The sequence below is a fragment of the Thamnophis elegans genome, chromosome 1 (genome assembly GCF_009769535.1).
Source record: "Thamnophis elegans isolate rThaEle1 chromosome 1, rThaEle1.pri, whole genome shotgun sequence".
Lineage (NCBI taxonomy): Eukaryota > Metazoa > Chordata > Lepidosauria > Squamata > Colubridae > Thamnophis > Thamnophis elegans.
The window spans coordinates 118,525,854-118,545,090 of NC_045541.1; positions in this window are offsets into that span (position 1 = coordinate 118,525,854).

Sequence of the window (19,237 nt, forward strand, 5' to 3'; positions counted from 1 at the left end):
GCAGCAACCTACCCTCATCCAAGATGAAACATTTTCAATTATCCCAAGGAAATGTTAGTTGTTTCAAAAGTCCTTACCTATTCTGGTTACAAATTTGGAAGAACTTTCTGTAATCTAATTAATGTCTGGATGAGTAAATGCATTATCATTATAACCTGTGTTAATTAGTTGTGGTCAAGCTTTTCCTAAGAGCAATCTTACAGAAGATGTTTGCAATTACTGCTAGTTGTTAAGTCACGACCATTTGTTTAGTGAGGACTACTATAATTTAAAGTATTGACATCAACACTATTCAGCAATTCTGAACCGGACAATGTCGCATAATTCATTAAAAAAACCCACCATCTTTTAATTTCAGACATGATATTCTCTAAATGTGTGACTGACTAGACATAGTGGATATTTTAAAGCAGAAATTTCTACACCACAAATTATTTTTCACTCTGAATTGAGATTTACTAGGCTTTGCAAAATAAATTCCGTTGAAAAATGCAATTTGTCATTAAAAAAAAGTTATTAGAGAATTAGATTTTTCTGAGAGCTTATGGTTAAGGCTTTGTTAACAGAACTGCTATATATACTTTAGAGTGCAAAACACTGTAGAATGTATACATAGCACTACAGGCAGAGAAATGGTGCCATCTAGTGGCCATCTGGATTTATGCAATTCAGATATGGTAGCCCTGACCTATTTTATCATGACAAGCTACGATGGCTAGATTCATGCAAAATGCCAAGCAAGCAAACTATCTTTGTGTATGATATGCCAATCCAGATAAACTGTGTTTTAGGGAGTCCTCTTATAAAATGACACTTCCTCATAAAAGAGAATACTGAGTTCACATATTATACTAAAACAAAATATAATCTGTTTGGTTTGGGTTAAGGACAAAATGTGGTCCAAGCTATAATTGTTTGTAAATAATTTGTGTGAATTCAGCAATTTAGCATTTTTTCCACAAGTCATGACTAACATGAGACTGAAAAACAGAAGGGGAAGAGAAGGAGAAAGCTCATAGTATTATAATAGTGCAATTTCAAAATATTTTTCATGATTTCCCAAGATCAAGACCTAGATTTAATTTTCAAAAATGAAAATAATATATGAATTTCACAGAGAGCACAAACTGTTACTACAGATTTTAGTACTTAGCATTTTCATGTGCAAGTGGCAGAGATTTTAATGCTTAATAAAAGCACAGCCACGCAACATACTTTTCACATGATTAAATGTTATTTGTAAAGGACTTAATAGGAAGATAATGAATACTATTGCTTATTTGCTGGACTGAAAACCTCATTAGAAATTTGTGACCCTAAGTAGTTAATTAAATAAACTAAAAGCATACTACAAAAGAACATGGCTATTAATCATTTGATTAAAATATCTGTGCCCCATTATAACAGCCAATTTCTATATATTTAAGTATAAACTGCCTATGAGATGGCATGATCAGATTTTGCATTTGGCAAAATTAGTCTGAAAAATAGTAGCATTGAATACTCTTTAAAGTGTATGTGATACATGAAAAACAACATTGTTGTGTGATGATATCTCAGTTCAAACTATGCCTTGATTTTGCCAAGTAAACCTTTCTGGGGAAATCATTTTTCAACTTAGGAATCTGTTGATTTCTTACCATTGATTTGGACTGACTCAGCTAGAATGCTATTTTACTTCTACAAACCATAATTATTTCTGGTTCTCTAATTGCAAAGAAAGCAGTAGAAAGATACATCAGGGATTCAGTGGTGGGTTTCAAATTTTTTTGGAACCTACTCTGTGGGTGTGGCCTCATTTGTGGGAGTGGCTTACAGGCCATGTGACCTGGTGGGAGTGGCTTGCCGGCTGTGTGTTTTCTTTTCTTTTCTTTCTTCTTTCTTTCTTTCTTTCTTTCTTTCTTTCTTTCTTTCTCTCTCTCTCTCTCTCTCTCTCTCTCTCTCTCTCTCTCTCTTTTTCCTTCCTTTTGTCTCTGTCCCTTTTTTCTTTTTTTCTTTCATCTCTCTCTCACTCTTTTTCTTTCTTTCTTTTTTCTTTCTTTCTTTCTTTCTTCCTTCCTTCCTTTCTTTCTCTTTCTCTTTTTCTCTCTGTGTGAGTCTGTCTGTTTGTTTGTGTGTGTGTCTTTGCCTCTCCCTCCCTCCCTCCCTCCCTCCCTCCTTCCCTCTGTGTCTCTCTATGTGATTCTCTCTCTGTGTCTGTCTGTCTGTCTCTGTGTATGGGAGTATCTCTCTCCTCCCTCCCTCTGTGTCTGTGTCTGTCTCTCATTCCCTCTATCTCTCTGTGCCTCTGTCTGTCTGTCTCTATCACAAACACACACATAGACACAGAAACAGACACACACACACACATACTGTGGTCATCTTGTTGAGTGTTCCAATCACATTTGAAACACTCAACAACTGGCCTGTATTCATGGTTTTTTGCAGCATTCTGCAGACATGGGAGCAAAATATATGGTTAAAAGTACCTGGCAGCGGTGTTCTTCCCTGGGGGGCTCCGCAGAATATCCCAAGACCAATGCCACCACATCTGCCCTCTTTGGGGACAGGTCCTCTTCAGAAGGACAAGGCCCCGCTGGTCCCACTCACGTTCCTCGTGTTCCAGCCATGGCCCCACACCATGGAGCAACTCCAGAGCCCATCCGTAACCCCCGTGGAAAACATATGCGCGCACACACAGCCTGAACAATTACAGGCCCGGAGAGTGAAGCCTCTACACAAGCCTGGGCAAATGAGAACAAGTTCTGAAGGCTCTGGGATAAGGGATGGAATCTTCGTCACGGGCAAGTAAAGCTTCGTCCACCAGAGTCAGCAGGACCAAAGCCCCTCTCTCAACTGGCCCTTCCTCCCTCTGAAGGTGAGGGACCCGGCTGCCCCGCTGCCTCTGGATTCCTTCTGAGAGTCTCCACTCTCCGGGATTGTAATTGTGCAGGCTGTGCGTGCATGCTTATGTTTTCCACAGGGGTGACAGATGGGCTCCAGAATCTCTCCATGCCTTGGAAAACATAGGCGCGCGCGGGCAGCAGGGCAGCTGGGACAAGGGAGTGCAACCCGTGCGGCTTATTCAAACAGCAAAAGAAGGGACAGGAGAGGAGTTTGGCTGTTTGAAAAGCCCCACTTGGAACTCCTCTCCTGTTCCTTCTTTTGCTGTTTCTACATGCCGAGCGGGTCGCGCTTCCTTGTCTTTCATAGCCACCTCATTTCCAATTGGGAAGGAGATCCATGGAGAGGGACAAAAAAGATCAATTTCTCCCCCCCCCCCATTGGAAATGAGGCGGCTTGAAAGACAAGGGAGCGTGACCCAGCTATGAAAGACAAGGCAGCGCTACCAAAGGACTTTCCCGGAGTTGCTTTTCTGAGCCGGGTATACAGGGCCGGGGTCGGGGCAGGCGTTCCGGAACTTACTTCCGGGTCCGTTGACCAACCAATCCACAAGGACCGGCAAGGACCGGCAGCAACCCACCCCTGCAGGGATTGTTCAGCTCAGTTTAACTAGTCCTTGCTTAACAACCATAACTGAGACTAGCAACTCTGTTAAGCAATGCAGTTGTTACGTGAGACACCATATTGCAATTCATTGACTTTGTTTGTTAGACTCTGGCTGTGAAGTTGCAAATAGTGATTGCATGACTTCGGGACCCCACATTGCTTATTTGTTTATTAATTAAATTTGTTTGCTGCCCATTTCACTGCAAGTGACTTTGTAAACATCCATTTCTTGAAAAGCACCTGAATCTTGATTATGTGGCTCTTCAACAGCCATAAGCATGAGGACAAGTCATAAAGCTACTTTCCCAGGGACGTTGTAACTTGAAATGGTCACTAAACAGGGCAGCAAGGATTACCTTATCTGCATCAGATTCTTGAGACTCCGCCATTGTTTGGGCATCAACAACTTTTTAAAAAAAAATTAGACCTGGCCAAGATCTATCAAATTTCATCCATCTGTAAGCCAAGAATGAGAATACATGGCCTAATACTAAATAACTAATAAATAACTGCATTTATAATTTAAGGTGCTCCTGTCTTATGCTTGTGATGACTTGATTATAAACTGGCTTAAGAAAATCATGGGCTTTTTGGGACTGTTTGAGAGTGAGTCTAAACTCCTTCTACTTGAAGAAATGGTGAAAGTGCAATGGTAGGATTTTATTTGTTTTAAAAAGCACAAATAATATCATTGATATCGTTACTAAGATATAGCACAACTAATATTTGGCATAATGCATTGCTTTTACATCCTTCTGGATTCCTGAATTATCTGTTTTTAATTTTTTAAAAGTTTAATTTTAAGAAAGAAATGGCATGTTGCAAAGCAAATATCAAAAGCCACTAGCAGTTTTATTTACAAGTTTATTAATTTTGTGATTAAAAGAAACGCATTTGAGATCATATGCGTAGGCTGAAATAATTTTGGCTTATGTGTATAGGAGAGGGCCAAAATTAAAAGTTTGTATCAGAACAAATTATCCATGGATCCTATAATTGATTAACTGATTACATGCCATCAAGTGTTGTTGACTCTTAGCGATCACAAATTTTCTCCATGTCTTGTAATAAGCGGAGTTATTAACAGTGTGTGCATTAGAAGAATTGCATAAATTGCACTATTTCTGTTTCCTTTCCAAACATTGCAGGCATCAATATAGGAACAGACATAAATAATTTATTATAATGATGTATAGTGACAGTCTGATGGGTCTGTATCAAACTTCAGTCCTCACCCTCAGCGCCTGTTATCATGGGATGATGGGAATCATAATTCATCATAACTGAAGGATGCTTGTTTGAGAAGTACTAAACTGAATTTCAACTAAGGGAAACACAAGGTAACTGGAGGGGGGAAAGGCTGATAGCAGCTGGCAATTTTAATGTGTGCCAACACAATTTCTTTGGATGCTGGAGCTCTATTCAGATGAAAACTTCCTGTTGGTGCATACATGTTTGTGTATGAAAATTATAGCCTGCATACAATGACATGATTCTGAATAATTAAAAGTTAAGTCTTGGCAGCCAAAATGAAGCTGGACATTTCTCAGTATAAAATTAATGTTTTATTCTCCGTGCTGAAGGCTATTATCAGACTGCTTTTTTTCTGGTAAGTGCATGATGGAAATGTTTGCAGCAAGTGTCACATTCAGCATCTGTAGGCTATGTGCTAAAGATACAGGCTTGAGAGCATAGGCAACGCTTGATACAACTGCAGAGCATGAGTGCTATTCTCCAGAGCTATATCAGCTCCCATAATTCCCAGCTAGCATTAAATCTTCACCATTACTATCAGCAACAACACTTTCTTCCTAACTAGCAGATCCTAGTTCAAAAAATAAATTGTCAAACCCACCAGAAAGCCTTAGATGGAGCAGAAATTGATAAGTACCCAGAGGAATGTCCTGTTAACGACGAAGTGAGAACTAGTCAGGCATCAGGAACAAGCCATATCTGTTGCTTAACTGCTTTTCTTTTTGTTGCATTGCTTTGTTTTAAGCCAGAAATAATCCTTGCCTTCTGCAAGTGCTGCTCTATTTTAAAGGACAGAATGTTTGCTGTTGTACATTGACAAGGTCTAAAAAGAAATAATCCTGGGCAAGAACACTGCTTTCTTTTCAGCTGAAATCACAGCCTGTGTTACTGTGGGCTTTATTATCATTTTTTTTTAATGACATAGACCAACAGAGTAACAGTTGGAGGGAACCTTGGAGGTCTCCTAGTCTAACCTCTTACTCAAACAGGAGACGCTATACATTTCAGACAAATGACTGTCTAATCTCTTCTTAGAAGCCTCCAGTAATGGAGCAGCCACAATATCTGAAGACAAAAATTTCTGCTGGTTAATTGCTTTCACTGTTAGGAAATTTCTCCTTAGTTCTAAGTTGCTTTTCTCCTTGATTAGTTTCCATCCATTGCAGGGATGGGATATGATCAGTACGCCCCGGTACGGGGAAGCACCAGGTACCATTCCGGTATGGTGCTCCGGAGGGCCCCACCCACCCACCCACTCTCCTTACCACTATTTGAGGCAATCGGGGCATTTGTGCACGTGCATGGAGCATACGGCGCCTGCACGATGTTCCACCGAGCAGTTGGAGCATCGCGGGTGGTAGGTACACATGCGTGTGCATGCATGCGGTGGGCACCTGGCCCCGTTGCACCATACCAGTTGCACCGGGATCTGGAACCCACCACTGATCCATTGCCTCTTGTCCTGCCTTCAGATGCTTTGGAAAATAAATTGATCCCCTTTTTTGTGGCAGCCCCTCAAATATTGGAACTCTGCAATCATGTCACCCCTAGTCCTTCTTTCCATTAAACTAGATGTACCCAATTCCTGCAATCGTTCTTTGTATGTTTTAGCCTCCAGTTCCCTAATCAGTTTTGTTGCTCTTCTCTTCACTCTTTCCAAAGTCTCAACATCTTTTTTTTATAATGTGGTGACCAAAACTGGATGCAGTAAATGGCACTAAAGTCATCTGGAGTCCCATGCTTTGGCATGGCAGCAGTTGTGCTTGATGCACAGACTTATTTCCAATTCTCATGGCAGGCTGGATTGTGAGTTAGTCCAAGGGGGAAAGTAAATGGTATGATGCGGAAGATCCATCCTAGAGATGAAGACTGTGAAGACTTCAAGAAGGCTTCTACAGATATGTGAGCATAAATAGCAATAGCAATAGCAGTTAGACTTATATACCGCTTCATAGGGCTTTCAGCCCTCTCTAAGCGGTTTACAGAGTCAGCATATCGCCCCCACAGTCTGGGTCCTCATTTCACCCACCTTGGAAGGATGGGAGGCTGAGTCAACCTTGAGCCGGTGAGATTAGAACCGCTGAACTGCAGATAACAATCAGCTGATGTGGCCTGCAGTACTGCACCCTAACCACTGCGCCACCGCGGCAATTCAATTGTAACCTGTCAGCAAAAACCTGTCCCATAGCCAATCACAATAGATGATGCCCCTGATCACCTTGGCTTATCTTGAGAAAAGCTTAGCAAGATCAAATCTGGATGCTATTTGGAAGAGGACTCACTAGGAAATTTCAGGTTTTAGACCTTTTTGGGTAGTTATAAAAGCATACCAAAAGTAGGGAAGGGTTAACCATTTCCATATTGTTCCAAGTGATGTTATTTGAATTCGCAACAACTGGTTCTTAGACAAGTAAAGTGTGGGGAAAACTGAGAAGTAGAAGGTGGGACTGAGAGGACCAACATGCTGAGACATGTCCTCCTGTAGTGCGTGGAGATTATCCTTCCTCCTGTTTGGCTCCCCACTTTACTGGGAGGAGATGAGCTTCTGGAACGGCATCATCAGGCATCTTGTGAGAGTCCTTTCTGAATGTCCTGTCCTGTCTGCCATTTTTCACTTAAGGTAAGCAGAGAGATGTTCTGGGCTAGGGGAAAAAAAATCTAACATCAACTATGAGCCAGACAGAAGTGGATAGATAAACGCCCCCTGATTATTCATCTGCAAGAGCATGTTATTTATCTTTTTATCTTCAGCATAAATTGTATATCATAATGAAATGGACTGAGTTTTTATCCGTTATTTCCGAAAAGGTCTATGTCGTCAAAGGTTACCATAGGGCAGACTAAACATTTACTGGATGATGTCAGCAGAACCTAAACCAAGCCATCAGAATGGGCTTTTTTATTTGACTATTTAGGGATGGTAAGACTGAAGGAGTTTTTAGTTCATTTGAGGGAGGTTTTTTTAAAAAAAAGAAAATCTCTCTCCTCTTCTATAAGACAGCCAACCCTGTTATATTATGTGTTATTTAGGACATTGTGCACTCTAATCATTACTTGCTGATTAGGGAAACTAATTTTGTATTGTCACACACCCCCTCCTTTCTTGCAATTTTAAGATAGCCTTTTTCTCCACAATCGCAAGAGTGGTTTCTAAGATGTAAGAAGATGTGGAAGAGAATGTTTTGGTCTTCCAACTATTCACTCTCACAGAGCTTGTCAAGGCCATTCACAAATGGAGTTGTTTTTTTTTAATAAAAAAAGTCAAGATGTGGCTTTGATTGCATGCTTGCCCTGATGGTTCATCCCTGACAGGATTAATCAAAACAAGCCTTATTTTAGCAGCTAAAAGTAGAATCAGCGTCAGATGATATGCCTGAAAATAATGCCATCAACAACCTGCATTTAGCTGCTAACATCGTGTCCTTCCCTTAAAAGCATTTGAGGGCATGTTTTCATGTGGAACAGAGAAAATTTGCTTTCCTAGGATTCATTTTTAATGCCAAGATAAAGAAGCATCTCCGACATGTGACAAATCCTACAGAAATGTAAAGCAGATTTACTGCTCTATGAGGTAAACTTTTACCTCTCAGAACCCAGGCTGTCCAAAGAGGATGACAAAGGAAAGTAGAGGAAATTTTGGTCTGCCCTGGTATGCTGCCATCATGAGCAAGTAACACGAAGAAAGAGAGAATAGTAACTTGCTGCAAGCACAACACAAAACATTTCATGTTTTTTAGAAGCTTCCCTGGACTAAAGCAGTTACATATTGATACTGGAGCAATAGGCTCCACCAAGGTCTTCCATTCTGGCGGGAGAACAAATGCCTTTAGCACTAACTATATGTCTTGGCCCCTCTCTTCCTTTCTAAGTGAATTCAGGAACTGCTTAAGTGAGAAAACCTCATGGAAGCATAGACTTAGAAAGTTATGGAGAGATTGTCAAATTTGCTTGAAGATAATGCTGAAGACAAGAAGGTTTCTTAATACAGCAATGAAGGTTCGCCCAAGTTTGTATAAAGATTTCCGTCCCCCAAAGATTTCATTCATTCATTCATTCATTCATTCATTCATTCATTCATTCATTCAAATCAGAGATCCAAGGTTTGGTTCTGTTCTGTGATAGGAGAGGTTGCTTAAGACTGAGCATTTTCCATGGTAAAGCTCTGGAACTGACACTTGGGGGAGTTCCAATCTGTCCCTAGCCTTTATTTTTTGGGTGGCATCTAGTACAAGTAATTCTTAGTTTCAGAGAGTAATTAGGATCCCTTGAATTGTTGATGTAAGAATCTGGTGTTCTGCCAGCATCTGTTAATTTTATTGCTGCTTCTGAACCAGCTTGAGCTGGTCTCGCAAGGTCTCGCTCTTTAGAATTGTGCTTCTATAAGCAAACAGTCGCATTATTGCAAATTGATTTTTTTTCTTCTTTTATATAAAAGAGACTCATTACACAGATACAACTCAAATTGCTCACTATTTGAAGATACCTACGTAGAACACTGCCGCCCACATTTTCTCTGGGATGATTCCAGACCGACAAAGGAATCTGCAGAAATAACTGCTGGGGACGGGGGGTAGGGGAGTGGAGGAGGATGGAGTTAAGGCTATGAAATATTTGTTTTGTTTTTTAAATTTCTATACTGCCATTTTATCAAAAATAGATCTGGAACAATTCCTGGTTAAAACAGCAAGGGCATACAATTTAAAAACAACAATAATGTAAATTATGGCTTTGATTTCAGATGCCCAGAGAACCACCTCGCCTAGCAGGATTTTGTCCACCCCTGCATTTCACTTACCTTCTCTACCGGTTCTCAAATGTGAGTGCTTGCATGCACCGCATCTGTGCATGCGCACCACTTTCTGCATTTGCGCAGTGCTTGCGCATTGCATTGGGGCAAGTGGGCAGACCTCCCATAGCTGCCGCTACCGGTTTGCCCAAACTGGAGAGAACTGGCTGAATAATATCTCTGTTCTCTATCCCATATGAAGTAAAAGAAGTGAGGGGCCCAGTGGAACCCTTGCATTTTAAAATCCCAAGACTCACAATCTTTTGGAAACCTCTTAAAACCTTTCTATGCCACAGAGATTGTGAAGCTAATTTAAGGCAGAGTGGGAGCAGTAAGTTGTTGGAATTAAATCATTTCTGTATACAATTTTTCTTTCAAATGCATTTTCCTCATACCCAATTCCACCTTCCCTTGGGTTGCCGCTAATAAATTAGCCTGTTTTGCACTAGGAGGGAGTAAGTGCTTGGTTGGTGATATCAACTGATAACCCTGCTTTGGTCCCAAGATTAGGAGGGAAGAGTGGCTGGGACAATCATGAACTTTGCAAGTGCCTTTCCCTTAGAGATGCATTGGAGATGGGGTTTTTTCCCCCCGAAATGTTTTTCTCCACAGCTTTAGGATGGATCTGGTCCATTGTCAAACTTGATCTTTCTTTTGTCAGGTTTTTCCCCTGCAGTAAATTTGGTCCGGTTCTCTTGTTTTTCCAAAAAGTTGTCCTACCGATGAACAAATACATGGATGGACGTAAAGACAGAGTTCAAAAGGCTTTTACATTACTTCTTTGCAATATTCAATTGAGTTGCAAAGGATAATAAACAAAGTGGTGCTTTTCCTTTATTTCAGTCTCCTGTTGGTGGCAAGTTTTGGATGCATCAGAGCACTCAGACATCAAAGCACCCAGATTTTAGTATAATGGCTAATCCCATCATAGTACTTAATAGGCCTCTACTTGAATGATAAAAGATCTGGCCCATTGTAATTGCTCAAAAACCTGTAAGCCTTGGATGGTTATTCAGAAACTAGGAAGTGAATATGTTTATTCCCTGCCAATGTTCTAGACATCCTAATATTGAAATGGCCAAAGATTTTGGTCCTAAGTGTCATGTCAGGTGTCAAGGATTGAGCACAACATACTGTATATCCATTTTCTTTCCCTCTGTGATGGTTTGTAAGAAAGACCTTGAGAAATGGGGCAAAGAGATATTATCTGGGAAAGGGTCAGATAAGAGAGGGCATAGCTCGCAGCTGTGTAATGGCTGGAGAAAGAATATTTGTTCTTGAGCATGCAGTGAGATCCCAACAAATACAGAGTAATTAAGTAGCAGAACAATATATGGGCTTAGCCCCACTGCTAATGAATGCTAACAAAAATCATTACATTTATCATGGTTGTTCTACTAGATACTGTTGAATCAATATAGACTCAATGGTGGTTTGTAAAATAATTGACAAGCACGTGTAAACGTTTCAATGTATGGTAAATATAAATACATTAAAACAATCAATAACCAATCAAATGTATAATTATATGAGGGTAAATTGTATCGATAAAACACTGAAGAGAATCAAATAAAATAATATCAACAATTAATGTAATATAATATAATGTAACATAAAACATAACTAATATAAGAACATAAAATATAACATAAAAACATAACATAACATAACCATCAATATAAATAATTCCAAGTAAAACAAATTAAAGATAACCATAGCAAACTATTCAACTGAACATTCTTTGGAAAAGTACTATCTTCAGTAGCTTCCTGTTCTGACCCCCCCCCCTCCGTACGGTGAGTCACACTGACACAAGGTTACTGTTAGCCAATTTATTCACAGTAATTACTCACAGACAAGACTTTGGCAGCAACCCAGACTCCCACAGATAAGAAATACACACAAGAGCTTCTCCAGCTTTAGTAAAACGGTTGTGTCCTGCAAAAGGTCTCCTCCCAAAGTCTCTTCTTATATACTCTCTTGGGAGGAGCCTAATCACAACCACAACTATCTTCTATGTCTCCGTAATTGCTGCTGGCGCTTATCTGCCCTTCTTTGCCTGGCGTCCGGGACCAACTCCCTTTGCTCCTTCCCACTGCTCCAGGGCCTGACATCTTCACCACTGCTCCAGGGCCTGATGTCAGGGACAAACTCCCTTTGGCTTTCACTGCTGCTCCATGCCTCAGGCGCCCCCTAGTGGCCAACCAGCCTCTCTGGTCCCTGCTCAGAGTCTGACCCTTGCCTAGGGTCCTCCACATCGTCCAGAGCCAACTCACAGTGTCCCTCGCGATTGGAGTCTGTCGGCAGCTCCAACGGCTCCTGCTGGGCCACAACAGCTTCCCAAATATTAAAAAGGACAGCACAATTTGTAATTCTAAGAGAAGGACATTCTATGAAGCCAAAATATCAATTGAGAAAAGGGCCTTCCTTTGTTTTCTAGAAGTAAGAGTAGATTTTTAAAGAAAGTCTCACCTCTGCCTAAATGACATGTTAAAGAGAGGGAACTAGATGTTCCATCTAGCTGGCATTGACACTTCTGTTGTTTACAGAGAAGAAGCAGAATACAAAGAGAGGCTCAGATCATCAATATCTAGACAACTCTCTCTGTGGTGTACAACCAGCTCATCAGAAATTAACATCCAGGATAAGCTTCCTTATGTAGATGGAAGATTTCAAAGAATTTGAAAGCAGAGTGAACTTATGGAAAGCTACAAAGAACCAACATTGGATGGAACCAATGGAAGAGTTGGTACCTGAGTCTGGCAGAGAACTGGGACATATGGAAATCTTTGTACAGCACAGATACAACAAGATTCAAAGACAGTCTGAACAAATGGGGCTATCAAGTGGCTTCTGCCCTTTGCAATTGCGGTGACATGCAGACAACATTGTGTATACCTGCCTTTTGTATCCTAATCAGTGTACACTTGAGGATTTCATGGCAGCATGACAGAATGCAATTAATGTTGCTAGTTTCTGGGCAAGATTTGTTTAACTTGTACATATTTTAATTTTGTATTTTATATTTTATGTTGTTTAGAATGCCTCGTTTTCATTGTGATACTTCTGACATGAATAAACAAACAAACTAGAGGGTCCAGAACTGTCATTCACAGCTCCTCTTCCCATTAGATAAGCTGGCTGGATCTGATGAGAGAGACTCTGCTATTCATGCTTGGCATACACCATCTGGTTATTTCATTGGGTTCTCTCATATAACACATCCAACCTTTCTGAGTGGTTTATATGAGCGCACAAATCCCTTTATTCCAGTCCTGAATTGTAAGTAAGGAATTTCAGCTAAGATTTTTTTTTTAATCTCAGGCCTTGAGCAATGGATGTCCACCATAACTTTTTAGTGTGTTGGGCAAACTATCAGAAAATCAGTACACTTTAAACAAGGATGAAATGCAGTTTTCAGGGATAAGGCATGTTTAAGTATCCTAGTGTAGTATAGAAGCACATAAAGAAGAAACAAGGCATAAGCTAATGATCAGTTCCCAGAGAAGTAGATTAAACCTTCTTCTTTGAGGTCTATGAAATATAACAGTGGCATGCTGATAAAATTATGTTAGTGGGTACCATAATATATTGTGGGGATTTTTTTTTTAATCCTAGTAGCCGAGTGCCATAATAGCTATTATTCAATGGAACATATAGGCTTTGATACATATCTTCTTACCAAATCACTAAGAAACATCTGAACACCCTAATTTACAGTTGATGTTACTCTTCTATGGCCCTGCACATGCCAGATTTTCAGTTGGAGATTTTTCAGATTTTCTTTAAGCAGCAGATGCATCAAAAGCCTCTTGAATTCTTTGCTGGTGATTTCCAATTCCATGGAAACAGGAAATGTGGTTCTTAGCAATGCCTGGTATTGATGTCTAATGTGGTTGGTAACATTAATGGAGATTTAGCTACCAGATACTTTTCTTTCCTGTTATTTACTATCCCTCCAGGTTGTGGCTTGGAAAACAAGAAGTCCAAAGGCCCAACATCTTTCTTCCAGCAATGGAGGATGCAGCCCAGGTGACTGCATGAGAGAACAAGATAGGATAAAGAATGTGTATGTGAGGCAACCTGCAGTCTGAACCACACTCTTTTTCTGTATTATCTGCTTAGGTTTCAGAAGCAATGTTCTGTCCTCACTACACATTACTCTGTGTGTACGCTACTAAATCCTCCTATCCTTTAATAAGTCAGGCCGTAAACTTAAATCTTGATACTTTATTAAAGAACAGGGTAAAGTGAAACAGTAATGCTAGGTATGGGATATAGATTTTGCCTTCAGAAGAATATGTGTCAAAGACTAAGCTTCTAGAGATGTTTCTGTTACCTCAGAACTTTACAAAATGGCATCTGGCTTCTCAGGATGCCCTTTTTTTTCCAGAATAAAGGATGGTGGGAAATGGGTGCCTTGAGGTTTAAAATCAATTTCCAAACAATGAAAGATGGTGTTCGGCTACCCAGTTGGAGCTCAATACACATTAAAGTACAACAACAGCAACATTAAAAATAAACAACCATTCCTGGAGGCATGACAGGCAAGATTTCTGTCTTGTGGATGGACAGAAGTGAACCTCTCTACTAGTTAAGTATTGGGGCCCTTATGTTAGCTTCTTTTGAGCATTTTTATGGAGCTCATGAGATTCAGATGCAGGAAGGAGAATGAGAAATTTTCATCGGCCCATCAATTTCTCCTTTTATAAGTTTCTGGATATCAACTCAGAAAAAGGCAATGACTGGGGAGCAAGTCATGCTTAAAAACGAAGGGCAGGAACAATGCCTTTTCAAATAATGACGTTTATCATTCATGTTTTATTCTGATTTCCCTTCAGAATAATGCAAATACTGTCCCACTCTGGGCTGGAGGACCTTTGAGCATAATAATGTACATATTGTCCAGAACCATCTTTCTTAATCTTGGGAAATAGAAAGTAGGTGTATTATTATTATTATACAATTGTATCACAGCGGCCAGTTGTTTCGCCGGATTTGGCATTGAATACTAGTCCGGCCCCACCCAGGGGCCTAGGATGTTGTAATGTATTTTCGTAATATGCGTGCAGATCCAAGCAGTGCGGCTTTTTGCATTTATTATTTTGCATTATTATTATTATTATTATTATTATTATTATTATTATTATTATACAATTGTATCACAGCGGCCAGTTGTTTCGCTGGATTTGGCATTGGTTACTAGTCGGGCCCCACCCAGGGGCCTAGGACGTCGTAACGTATTTTCGTAATATGCATGCAGATCCAAGCAGTGCGGCTTTTTGCATTTGACTGATGGTGATTTTGTCAATTTTTAACTGTTTTAAATGTAATTCCAGTGCTTTTGGAATAGCACCCAGTGTGCCAATTACCACTGGAATTACCACTGCTGGTTTGTGCCATAGTCATTGAATTTCGATTTTTAAGTCCTGGTATTTTGCGATTTTTTCATGTTCCTTCTCAGCTGCTATCACCTGGTATTGCGATGTCTATGATTGTAACCTTATTTTTCTCAACCAGTGTGATGTCTGGTGTGATTATTATTATTATTATTATTATTATTATTATTATTATTATTATTATTATACAATTGTATCACAGCGGCCAGTTGTTTCGCCGGATTTGGCATTGGTTACTAGTCGGGCCCCACCCAGGGGCCTAGGACGTCATAACGTATTTTCGTAATATGCGTGCAGATCCAAGCAGTGCGGCTTTTTGCATTTGACTGATGGTGATTTTGTCAATTTTTAACTGTTTTAAATGTAATTCCAGTGCTTTTGGAATAGCACCCAGTGTGCCAATTACCACTGGAATTACCACTGCTGGTTTGTGCCATAGTCGTTGAATTTCGATTTTTAAGTCCTGGTATCTTGCGATTTTTTCATGTTCCTTCTCGGCGACCCTGCTATCACCTGGTATTGCGATGTCTATGATTGTGACTCTATTTTTCTCAACCAGTGTGATGTCTGGTGTATTATGCGCCAGTATTTTGTCGGTTTGTATAGGGAAATCCCACAAGATCTTGACCATCTGATTTTCTGTGACTCTTTCAGGCTGATGTTCCCACCAGTTTGTTGCTGTTTTAATATTATAATTTTTGCACAAATTCCAATGGATCATTTGTGCTACTGAATTGTGCCGCAATTTATAATCAGTCTGCGCGATTTTTTTACAGCAGCTGAGTATGTGATCAACAGTTTCGTCAGCTTCTTTGCAAAGTCTGCATTTGGCATCATCAGAGGATTTTTCGATTTTGGCCTTAATGGCATTTGTGCGGAAAGCTTGTTCTTGCGCAGCCAGGATTAGTGACTCTGTTTCTTTCTTTAATGTACCTGTTTTTAACCATAACCAAGTTTGTTCCCTGTCCACTTTATCTTTTATTTTTTCCAGAAATTGACCATGCAGTGCTTTGTTCTGCCAACTCTCCATTCTTGATTTTATCACATCTTTTCTGTATTCTTGTTTTGTCTGTTGGGCCTTCAGTAGATTTTTGTTCTTTACTTCGATTAATAGATGTTCTTGGGTGTCTTTTAAATAATCAGCCAGTGCATGTTTTTCTTCTTCAACTGTTTGCTTCACTTGTAATAATCCTCTGCCACCTGATTTTCGGGGCAGATATAGTCTATCAGTATCACCACGTGGATGTAAACTGTAGTGCATTGTCATTAGTTTCCTGGTTTTTCGGTCCAAAAGGTCCAAATCAGCTTGTGTCCAGTTAACTATGCCAGCTGTGTATCTTATAACTGGTATTGCCCAGGTATTTATGGCCTTGATTGTATTTCCACCATTCAATTTAGATTTCAAAATTTTCCTAACTCTGTTGGTGTACTCTCGTCTGACAATAGTTTTTACTTCTCCATGCTTGATGTTATCCAACTGCAGAATGCCTAAGTATTTGTAGGCTTCATTTTCTTTGCATTTAATTAGTTGGCCATTGGGCATTTCAATTCCCTCAGATGCAGTGATTTTGCCCCTTTTTATGGATACAGTGGCGCATTTTTCCATGCCAAACTGCATTGAAATATCGGTGCTGAATACTCGGACTGTATTTGTCAATGATTGGATTTCTATTTCTGACTTTCCATAGAGTTTCAAATCATCCATATATAGTAAATGCGAAATTTTTTCAGCTTTTTTGGCTGTTTGGTAGCCTAATTTCATTTTTTTTAAGATTACTGATAGTGGGATCATTGCGATGATGAAGAGAAGAGGTGAAAGTGAATCACCCTGGAAAATTCCTCGCTTGATATTAACCATTCCGTAGCTCTCATTCCCTACTGCCAACTCAGTTCTCCATTGTTTCATTGCCTTTTCAGTAAAGGATGTAATATTTTTGCTAATGCCAGTTGTTTCTAAGCATTTTATGATCCAACTATGTGGCAGTGAGTCAAATGCCTTTTTGTAATCAATCCAGACCATATTCAAGTTCGTTTTTCTGTTCTTACAATTTTCTAATATCATTTTATCAATTAGAAGCTGATCTTTTGTGCCCCTGCTCCTTCTTTTGTTGCCTTTTTGCTCTACTGGCAAGATGTTGTTTGTTTCCAAATAATCCATCATGTTATCTGCAATAATGCCTGTGAGTAATTTGAAGGTTGTTGGCAAGCATGTTATTGGTCTATAGTTTTCAGGTGTTGTTCCTTTAGTTGGATCTTTCTGAATCAAGTATGTTTTTCCAGTTGTCAACCATTCATCAATTTGGCCCTTTTGTAAAATTTCATTCAGTTGCCTGACCAATATTTCATGTAAACTGGTCAGATATTTGAGCCAGAAACCATGTAATTGGTCCTTTCCAGGTGATGTCCAATTCTTTACCTTTTTAACTCGATTTTTGACCATCTCAGATGTTATTTCTAATACTTGCATTTGTTTGTTGCCAATGCTTTTCTCAAAGTCATGTATCCACTTTGCTTCCTTGTTGTAGTCCTTTGCATTTTCCCACAATTCTTTCCAGAATTCAACTGTGGCCTGTTTTTCTGGTTTTTCACTTTTGGTGTCACCATTTACATTAAGACTTTGATAAAAATGCCGTTGGTCTGATCGAAATTGCTGATTTTGTTTATATTGGATGATTCGTGCCTCATATCTTTCAATTTTTCTAGCTGTTGCTGTTATCTGCTGTTTTACAATCTCTACAGCTTCATTGATGTTTCTTGTATCCAATCTATATCTCCTGATTAGCCTATCTATGATTTTGTTGTTTTTAAGCCGTTGCTCATGCATGTTCTTTAAGTTACTAGCATCTGCCCTTAATTTTTTGATTTTTTGTTCTAAACGGATTTTCCACTTTGGCTTTGATGCTTTTTCTGTTGTATGACTAGGTACTTTAATTTTAATGCCTAGTTCATTAGTGACTATTACAGCTGCGCTGTACATTAACTGGTTTGTTTCCAAGATGGATCCTGGTTCAATTGTTGAAAACACTGCATTAACCATTTTCATGATAGGGGCCAAAATTTTCTTCGGCACAGTTTTTAGTGATGGTAAACGTTGCCTTTCCTCATTAAGCAGAAAATGCTCCATGATCTTATCCTTCAATTCTTTTTGTTTTTGAGTTAGTTCATCAGTTGGTTCAGTGATAACTGGTTCTAGTGGTGGTGATGTTATTTCCTCACCGAGAGCTTCTTCTGGGAGTTCTACTATAATGTCTTTAGTTGTGTCTTGAATATCAGTTCTTTCCGCTTGTGATATTGTTTTTTGGGTTTTGCAATTTGCCTGAATTTCCTCATGTTCAACTTCACTAAACACTTTATTCCGTATAATAAATCGCCTTTGATCTGCTAGTCGTTGTTCACTAACATTTGAATCTGGATATTGTTGTTTCCATAATTCATACATTCGCTTTAAATAGCCTCTTTTTTCTGGCTCTGAGTTGTAGTAACAGGCCATTATGGCACGGTTTTCATCTGCACTATATTTTTGTCGTTTTGTTGGCTGGTCCACTTGTAGCCCACTTGTCGACGGATGTCCAGGGACCCCAACATCCACCGCGGCCCTTGTTAACCCGCGCGACGACCGATGCGGTATGGAATTCTTATTTGTTTTTTTCACCATATTGTATGGGTTGGCGGGGTTTTTTTTTACGGGACCAGATGCCAACCTGATCCCAACCTTCCTCCTTTCTCATCCGGGCTTGGGACCGGCAATGGCGGAGTTGTTGTTATTATTATTATTATTATTATTATTATTATTATTATTATTATTATTATGCAATTGTATCACAGCGGCCAGTTGTTTCGCCGGATTTGGCATTGGTTACTAGTCAGGCCCCATATTATTATTATGTTAATCTTTGGTGAGATTCACAGCCTTTGGGGCTGGTTGGTAGCTCAACAGCTCGAGTCTTAACCAAGGACCTAGGAACTGTTAAGGTAACGTCGGAGGATATAAGCTGTTCCAAGTAGGGTGGTTTTTTGTAGAATCAGAATGTTGAAGTCTGATAAATTTAAATTTTCCAAATAGCGAGGTAGCCCTTTGGGTATTGCTCCAAGAGCTCCAATTACAATCGGGACAACACACGATATCTTTTTCCACAGTCTCTCAACTTCAATTTGCAAGTCCTGGTACTTTGTGAGTTTTTCTTGCTATTTATCTTCAATTTGTGCATCTCCAGGTATTGCAATGTCAATGAACTATACTTTTTTCTTTTCAACTATTGTTATGTCAGGTGTGTTTTGGGCCAAGTGCCTGTCAGTCTGGATTCTGAAG